General features: G+C 41.2%; 1 long non-coding RNA gene across 2 annotated transcripts in view; it reads right to left on the bottom strand.

The window, feature by feature from the left end:
- The window catches only part of LOC117947710, a 23,165-nt gene that overhangs the window by 4,563 nt on the left and 12,044 nt on the right, over positions 1-6,558 (bottom strand). Inside the window, exons 2-3 of one of the 2 annotated variants that reach the window (XR_004657300.1) lie at positions 3,956-4,088; positions 2,565-2,572 (exon numbers count right to left, since the gene is read on the bottom strand). This is a non-coding gene — a long non-coding RNA (uncharacterized LOC117947710). Of the gene's footprint in view, positions 1-2,564; positions 2,573-3,950; positions 4,089-6,558 lie in introns of those variants that run through there. The other variant, XR_004657299.1, reaches the window with a different exon arrangement.

Genomic DNA, 6,558 nt, shown 5'->3' with positions numbered 1-6,558 from the left:
TCCCTGTTCTGTTTTTAAAGACACAACATTAGGTTTTTCAATCAGATTGATAGTCAAACTGGAAATGTCCCCGTTTTTTCTCCCTTTTTGGGAATTATGTTCCCAGTTTTGATCTCGGACGTCTGGTGAATGTATATCATATCAGAACATTCTATTACCCTTAAGACCACTATGAATATTAAAATACGCCTAACCATGTTTCCTGTTTCATAGCTACATGTATGACCTTTGTAGCAAAAAAAACCATGAAAATCTGTTTTGTATTCAGTGAGATTGATTAATTAAACGCGCTGACAGCTCATTTCACCTACCAAACACATTACACTGAATGGAGCGGGTGACCGGTCCAAGATGGCGGCCCCAAATCTCGTCAGCGCCAGTAGGCAGTAGCGGTCGATGCGGCGTCTATTATATTATGTCTATGCTCAACACGCTCAAAACGCCCAAAACGCGACGCCGACAGATTTGCCGCTCCTTGCAGCTGAGAGAAGCCAGCTTCCATTGAAAATGAATGACTTCCGGTATCTTTAGACGCTCAAGTCGGTGGCGGTGTGAACATACGGTTAGGCCCCAAGCTACCAAGGGCCCCGTAAAACACCTCATTAACTAATGGTTACGATTTGTTGTCTTACTTTTCATCAATTAATTATATCTCCAAACACTGATACGCTAAAGTGCTATCCGATTGTTTAATTCCTGATGAGAAACTCCCCCCAGTCCCCACTACATTGGACTATTCCATTATCCTACTGCGCATTTGCGTGTGTTTGTAAACAAACAGCATGCTGTAAGCTGGAGGCTACAGAGGGTTGAAAAATGAAGGAAAGCTACCAAAGTTGTTCTGAAAAAAGGAAGAAGAGGGACGAAAGCAGAACGTTTTTAGCAAAACTTCCAAAGGTTTACAACCTTTTTCATGACGGCTACTGACAACACTAACATTAACGTTACTAAAGAGCAGTAAGAAGCCAGTGCTTGCGCCAGCAATGCTAACACTGAGGAGCTACCCACCGGCAGAGTCAGCCCAGGTTGCGCTAGCAATGCTAAAACTGATGAAGAGGAGTGTCAGCCCAGGTTGCTCTAGCAATGCAGGGGCTAAATACAAGACAACCTTACAGGATCCTTCGAACGAAAATGGTTATGGAACTGCTGCTTTCACTGTCAATGATGATAACTATGGCAATGAAGAAGATGGTGACACACATAATACTCAGCAACTAGACCCCGTGAGTAGCAGTCACCCTAATCAATGTGTTATGACTGAAGATGATCCAGAACTCTGGCCAAAACAGCTGTCAGACAGAGAGCACGTCTTTCTCATATAAATAAGTACTGAAAAGGGGGAGAACAAGGGTTGTGGAGGGCCCCATGCCGGTGTTTGCCTTAGGCCTCAAAATGACTAAATCCGCCCCGGTACATTAGAACGATGTATCTGAGCCTGCATCTGTACTGTACTGCCTCTGGGAGGCAGCAGCTCTACTCTGAGCTCCTCTCGGATGACTGAGCTTCTCACCCTATCTCTAAGGGAAACGCCAGCCACCCTCCTGAGGAAACCTATTTCGGCCGCTTGTAGGGTACAAGGGTACAAGCGGCCGGCATACGTTAGAACGATGTAAATATACACATCACGGAAAGAGCGGCTGCATGTCGCAGAGACATAAAGCAGTGACGTCTCAGGGACGTCGTGCCAGTGAGCAAACGCCAAACTACTACATATCCCCGCCGTATTTTGATTACATCGCCAATACTTCGTGGAGACGTATGTGTGCTTACTGCGTAATTGTGCAGCCCTACTATCAAGCCAATCAAATCTGTGCATTCCCATAACCAATGCAACTCGAGCAAGAGTGAGATAGACACACACACACAGAGAGACGAAACGAAAGAGAGACAATGTTTTACAAAACGTGCTCTAAAAAAAGAAAAGTGCACAGCGAAAACAAAGCTTTCAATCAAGAATGGACAAATTCTTACATGTTCATTCTTCCCACGGGCAGTTCAAAACCGGTATGTCTCATATGTTCAGAGACTGTTGCAATGTGAAGCGCCACTACGAAACAAATCACAAATCCTTGACCAAATATACCCACTGACATTGGGACCGAGGACACAGAAAATAAACGATCTAAAAGCGCAATATGATTGATCCAGCAGAATCCTAAGGCATTCATTCATTGCTCAACAACGTGCTAATAAAAGGTTCCCATACAGTGGCTTGGATTTTGGGTAAACATAAAAAACCTTTGACACCTTTCCAGCCCAGATTTAAAATCCTGGCAAGACAAGCAAGGGTTCACTTTTCTCAATAAAGAAGATAAAGTGGGGAAGTGGGTTATAAAAAGGGAAAGAAAGAGAAAAGGAGGTGTTAAAGCTGTTGAGATTATAACATTTGTTCAAATTTAAGATGAGAAAGGAGGTTAACTAAAAAGTAAAATGGAAACTCACAAATGTAGGACTTTATTTGGGTCCGGCTGTGGCTCAGTGGTAGAGCGGTTGCCTGCCAATCGGAAGGTTGGCGGTTCGATCCCCGCCCCTGCGGTCATTGTCGAAGTGTCATTGGGCAAGACACTGAACCCTGAGTTGCCCCCGGTGCTGCGCATCGGAGTGTGAATGTGCGAAAGGAAAAGCGCTATATAAATACAGCACATTTACATTTATTTTGAGATGCACATTTTCTCTGTTGTGTTTTATTTACATAAAACTTTATAATTTATATATTTATAATTTATTTTGAAATGCAGCCTTTATTTTATTTGAATTGATAATTTATCATTAGACTACTACATATGACTTATGATCCCTACAGTTCAATATAGAAACTGACAAATATTTTAAAATTATTATTGAATTGTACTTTTATTTTGACCGTAGTTTGTTGACTAGGATACTTACACATTTTAATGCAACTATTAGGCTGTGGTACTGAATAATAACGCAAGTTGTTCATTGTGAAGTTGCGGACTTTTGCTTGACGAAATCTTCTATAACTGGACCTCTTAGAATTTTAATTGAATACCCCTGACCTATACAGTCCTAGGGGGATACCTATTCAAAAAGAACCTTTGATTAGGGTACAAGCGGCCGAAATGGGTTTCCTCAGGAGGGTGGCTGGCGTCTCAATTAGAGATAGGGTGAGAAGCTCAGTCATCCGAGAGGAGCTCGGAGTAGAGCCGCTGCTCCTTCGCGTCGAAAGGAGCCAGTTGAGGTGGTTCGGGCATCTGGTAAGGATGCTTCCTGGGCGCCTCCCTAGGGAGGTGTTCCAGGCACGTCCAGCTGGGAGGAGGCCTCGGGGAAGACCCAGGACTAGGTGGCGAGATTATATCTCCAACCTGGCCTGGGAACGCCTCGGGATCCCCCAGTCGGAGCTGGTTGATGTGGCTCGGGAAAGGGAAGTTTGGGGTCCCCTGCTGGAGCTGCTGCCCCCGCGACCCGATACCGGATAAGCGGTCGAAGATGGATGGATGGACCTTTGATTATCTAGAAAACAGCCCCGAAATCCCATCACCAAACCCACCAGACTTCATGTAAATCATATGTACTTTTAGCGAGTAGAGACCACGTATTTCCACATGTAAATCGGTCAATGAAGGGTTAATTTCACTCGAACCAGAGTACTGATTGTTAGAACAGTGAAAAAACTAACTAAGAAGGATTTTGATAGTTTTATTATGTTTATGTGCACTTTAAATGCAGTGTGTTTTACGATGATAAAAGTACTGACATGGCGTCTGGTGGGTTTGGCGGAGGACAGTAAAGAGCAAAGATTACAATAGATCTTATGAACAAATGTTTATTAAAATACTTACTGTCGTACTTTTGCTGATACAAGAGATCACAGAAAGGAGAGAAGGATCAACTGAATGTTTAATGAACTTACCTGGTCTATGTAACCGAAGCTGAGGCTTGAAAACAGCGTCCAGCTGTTCCCGTTTTCGCTCGTTCTCCGCTTTTGAACGACAAAGTTCCTCCTCGTACTCTGCTATCGTTCTTTCAAACACCCCAAATATCTCTTCAGCAGCCGCAGTTAGTCGCTGCTCCACCAACGCTCTCAGCATCTGGACTTTACACATTTTACCTCTTTTTCAACACAACTACCCAGTAAGCACACATACGTCGGCACGACGTATTGGCGATGTAATCAAAATACGGCGGGGATATGTAGTAGTTTGGTCATTTGCTCACTGGCACGACGTCCCCGAGACGTCGCTGTATACGTTTCTGCGACGTGCAGCCGCTCTTTCCACGACGTATATATATTTACATCATTCTAACGTATTTAATACATCGTACAGATGTAGGCTCATACATCGTCCCAACGTCTGCTATACATCTTACAGATGCAGGTTTATATACATCTTTCTAACGTATTTAATACATCGTACAGATGTAGGCTCATACATCGTCCCAACGTCTGCTATTACATCTTACAGATGCAGGTTTATATACATCGTTCTAACGTATTTAATACATCGTACAGATGTAGGCTCATACATCGTCCCAACATCTGCTATACATCTTACAGATGCAGGCTTATATACATTGTTCTAACGTATTAAATACATCGTACAGATCATCATACGTCATATACGTCGTCCCAACATCTGCTCAGATGTGGTCTCGCGCACATCTTCCTGACATCTGTAATACGTAGTATATATCTAGAAGATGATCAAACAATTATTAACCTAATTACCAGAAATCATCACTTTGTAGGATCGTTGGTATAAACAAGATAAGCAAAGCTCTCATAAATAACGTTTATTTTATATTTAAATTGAACATAACATAATAAAACATTAACAAATAATGGAAAATAAAAACATTATCTAGGCCGGCGGTGGTGGCGCTCAGGTGCCAGCCGAAGAAACTCTTTTACGGCCTCCTCTGCCTCGGCTTCCGTGGGCATCTGGAGCACCAGGTTTTGCATAGCAGCTGCTTTAAGAAAATCCTTGGATTCGCATTATTATCATATTTCTATATATCATCAATATTTATTTTTGTTTTATCTAGTCTTCTTTGTTTTCTATAGGGGTATAGAATGGCTTTTGCACAAAAAGTACATATGAGACTGATTTAATTTAGTGGAATATGTTTTGGGAAGAGTAGTTTAAAAATCTCTTATCTGAGATTTTTGCTAAACCGCCTTTCAATCGATAGTCAATGTAGCCTACAAGGTAGTAATGTCTGGCATTTTGGTCAGGCAGTGAAGACGAACAGCCTTCTTGAAGGTCCTTTGCACGCGTTCGTATTTTGCTTAGCTTGTACAATATAAGATTTGATAATTTAAGCAATTTTGATTCAGTTTGCCATTAATGCCCGATGCTAAAGTTATCTCTCTAACGCGAAAGGCTAGCTAATCTGCTAGCTAATTTTGCTAAACCGCCTTTCAATCGATAGTCAATGTAGCCTACAAGGTATAATGTCTGGCAATTTGGTCAGGCAGTGAAGACGAACAGCCTTCTTGGAGGTCCTTTGCACGCGTTCTGCAGCAGGCAGATCTTTCTTTCGGAACTGTCAATTGACCAACGTGAAATTTGTCGCAAATTATGGTAAGTAAGTTTTAGTTATGTTTGTTTTTAAAATATTAAAACATATTTTGCATAGCTTGTACAATATAAGATTTGATAATTTAAGTGACTTTGATTCAGTTTGCACGATGCTAAAGTTATCTCTCTAACGCGAAATGCTAGCTAATCTGCTAATGCCATCGCTGCCATTTTGGGACTATCATTAACCTGTTCTGACTCAGAAAAAGTTTTAGCGCCGATTTTTAGATGTTAATAAATAGAAAAAATAATGAACATCGAATAACATCTAAAATAATAGAGAGGTTGGATGACTTTACGTGTTGAATTTAATGTGGCAATGCCTTAATTCTCATTTCAAGCTAACATTGACGTGACTGCCTGTAGCTTGTGTCAGGTATATAGTATATTGTAGGCCTATTTAAGTAATTCGCAATATCTTATTAAGATGCTGAAAACGACGTTTGTCATGTTGTGTGTTAGTGGAGGGCTTTAGTGGAGTTTTCAGAATTAGCCAAGTAGATTCCCGTCCACCTATGTATTAAAAAATACTTTTTAAACACTATGTAATTGTCAAAACAAAACACCATTTTGTGCATATTACGGAGACATTACTAATTATAACTAATAATACAAATTTGATATTGTTTCTGTTTAGTGTATGTATATCTTGGTGTGTATATTTTTGATTTAGTTGTTTTGTATGTGTAAGGACATTGTGAGCGACGATGCTCCAAAGAAAAATTCCTTGTATGTTTCCTATCCTTATGCCATTTAACTGTTTTATGCTCTAAGTGAACTGAAACTTTTTGTAGTGTATTTCAAGTTATTCATTCACTTACAGGTCACTAAGGCACCAACAAAAGTGCCCTTTATACCGGTTTTCCCCCTCCTTCCGCACCAGTTTAGCTGTGCCGCTAGCTGGGGGGCAAACACTTTTGAGCAAATCCGCCAACATGTTTTCCTTATAGTTTGCCCCCCAATCAGTGACAACTTGGAGATCTGTAAACAACAAATTGGGTACAATTACGAGTGG

Source organism: Etheostoma cragini, chromosome 7, assembly GCF_013103735.1.
Source record: "Etheostoma cragini isolate CJK2018 chromosome 7, CSU_Ecrag_1.0, whole genome shotgun sequence".
In the NCBI taxonomy this organism is placed as follows: Eukaryota; Metazoa; Chordata; class Actinopteri; order Perciformes; family Percidae; genus Etheostoma; species Etheostoma cragini.
This window is presented reverse-complemented; position numbering and strand designations above follow the sequence as displayed.